The sequence below is a fragment of the Mandrillus leucophaeus genome, unplaced genomic scaffold (assembly GCF_000951045.1).
Source record: "Mandrillus leucophaeus isolate KB7577 unplaced genomic scaffold, Mleu.le_1.0 Scaffold6, whole genome shotgun sequence".
In the NCBI taxonomy this organism is placed as follows: Eukaryota; Metazoa; Chordata; class Mammalia; order Primates; family Cercopithecidae; genus Mandrillus; species Mandrillus leucophaeus.
Window position 1 is genome coordinate 1558560 of NW_012106474.1, and position 2786 is coordinate 1561345.

Here is a 2786-nt window from a genome sequence, read left to right on the forward strand (position 1 = left end):
GGGGGCTGGGGGATAGATGGGAGGATGGATGATGGACAGACTAATGGAGCACTGGACAGACGGATGGAGAGACAGGTGCATAGATATTCTGCAGGAACCAATGTGCTGAAGGACGCCTGAGAGGATGGACACGTGAGCAGAGGATGGACCGCTGTCCTGATGGGACGAAGGATGTGTGGATGGATGGAAACACTGCAGGCCCAGGGCCCGTATGCTCTGCATCCCTAGGGAGGGGCCCGCAGACCAGGAGCCCCAACCCACCGTTCCCACAAGCTGTAGGTCCTCGGCCAGGGGCGCTGAATTCAAAGTTGCCACAGGAATCCTGGGCAGAGCAGCTCTTGAAGCCCCGCCAGCCGCTGGGGACTCGGTCTTCTGGGCCTCAGTTAGTGCCCTGCCTGGGGACCAGGTCAGGCCTTCAGGCCTGAGAGCAGCCACCACCCAGGGAGGGAGTAGCAGCTCTGGCCTGCCAGCCTCTAACTGCCCACTCACTGCCCAGGCCAGCACCCGCCAGGCTGGCTCACTCTCCATGCCAGGCCCCTGGCAAAGTGGAGTGGGGCTGTGAAAGGTGCCAGGTGCTTGTGTGGAGCCCTGGTCTGTGTGCCCAGCCTGCCTCAGTGACCCCCAACAAACTCCCCCCCATCAAAATCACCACAGCTGTAGCCCCAGCTACTTGGGAGGCTGAGGCAGGAGGATTGCTTGAGCACAGAAGTTGGAGGCTGCAGTGAGCCGTGATCTCGCCTCTGCACTCAGCCTGGGTAACAAAACGAGACCCTATTCAAAAAAAGGAAATGAATGAAAGAAAACTCACATTCCTTATGCTAATAAGACAACCCTAAAGTGTTTGTACGAATGAGGATTAACTGATTTACTTGACATGTTAATTAGCCAGCCCTTAATGTGTGTGCAGGTTAGATCTCACTCACACTCATTCACACAGAAACACAGGCACGTGTCACCTAAAACCAGGGTACGATGGGGATACTTCCAAGAAATGGGTCATCAGGCGATTTCATTATTGTGCAGACATCACAGAGGGCACGGACGTAAATCTACATGGCAGAGCCTACAGCACACCTAGGCTGTGGGGGAGAGCCTGTGGCTCTCGGGTTACAAACCTGTACAGCATGTGACTGAATACTGCAGCAACTGCAACACCGTGGAATGATGTGTGTAGCTAACCATAGAAAAGGTACAGTAAAAATACGGCACAAAAGATATTTTAAAATGGCACAGGTGTGTAGAGCACTTACCGTGAACGGAGCTTGCAGGACTGGAGTCGCTGTGGGACAGTCAGTGTGTGGTGGGTGTGAGGGCCTAGGACATTACTGTCCACTCTTACGTGGCTGGCAGTGTAGTAGGTTTACACCAGCATCACCACAAACAAGGGATAGCGTGTTGCACCGTGACATTCCAAGAGCTGCAACATCACTAGGCAGTGGGAATTTTCAGCTCCTTTGTAATCTTACGGGGCCACCGCTGGATATACAGCCGGTCACCGACAAACTTCGTCATACGGTGCATGACTGTGTTTTAAACTAAATCTCGCAGCTAGGCCACAGCACCCCTCTCCTCCGCTCTGCCGCCTCCGGACTGTGTAAGTGCAGACAGGTCGGTTGTGCCAGTGTGGGCCTCAGATCCCTGCTAAATCCAAGACTGAGTCAGACGCACTCCAGGGTCTCTTGGCCCTGAAAGTCTGTGACTTCGGGACGTCTCTGCCCTAGGCGATGGGGTGAGACCAGGCCAGGTCGCCGGGCTCCTCGAACCGGGGGAGAGCCCTGCATCCAAGCCCAGCAGCTCCCGCAGAACCTGAGAGCTGTGCCAGGCACACCCGGGAGGGCACATCGGCCAGACTCTGAACTGGGGTCCGGAGCCACCTCCCGCTGAAGGAGCTGCTGATGTGGCTTGGATCTGTGCCCCACCCACGTGTCACGTTCAGGCGTAGCCCTCAGTGTTGGAGGTTTTCTCATGACTGGTTGAGCGCCGTCCGCCTTGCGCGTTCTCACCAGCTCGGCCGTTTACGCGCGTGTAGCGCCTCCCGCCTCAGTCTCTTGCTGCTGCTCTGACCGCGAGGCGTGCCTGCTCCCCCTGCGCCTTCTGCCGTGACTGTAAGTGTCTGGAGGCTCCTCAGAAGCTCAGTACAGGCCAACATCAAGCTTCCTGTACGGCCCGAGGAACCCTGAGCCAATTACGTTGCTTTTCTTTATGAATGACCCAGCCTCGGGTGCTTCTTTACAGCAGTGCAGGAAAGGACTAATACAGCCAGGACGGTGACCTGCAAGGCCTGGAGCAGCCACAGATGTGGCCTTCCCCAGCTCGTAGGGCCCTCCACGTCTGAACCGATAAGCACACCTGCCGTTTTCTGAGCAGCTGGGGAGGGAACGGCTCCTCTTGGAAAGCAAGTGTCTTCGTTCAGGGAAAAGCTCCTTTGTCATTAGCCATTTTAAAGGCACATTTCAACCAGGGGCCAAGAGACATTAGAAACGAACACACTTTAGAGGAAAGCGCAGAGGTCAGAGCGAGGAGTTGAGGCAGGAGGTCCCTGAGTGAAGCTCCCTCCCCGCTGCGTCCCCCGCACTTTGATGGGGCGACCAGAGGACTTGTGTGTCATGCTCCGTTTGACGCTGTTTGCACTACAGTGATCTCAGGGCCTCCGTCCCACCCCAAACGTCTGCAGTGTCTCCCACACACCCAGATGCCTTGTGCCTATGCATTTATGGGGGAACAGGGGCGGAACGTCACATCTGAGTCTCTGTGGTTCAGAAATGTGTGCAAGGACACGTATCCAC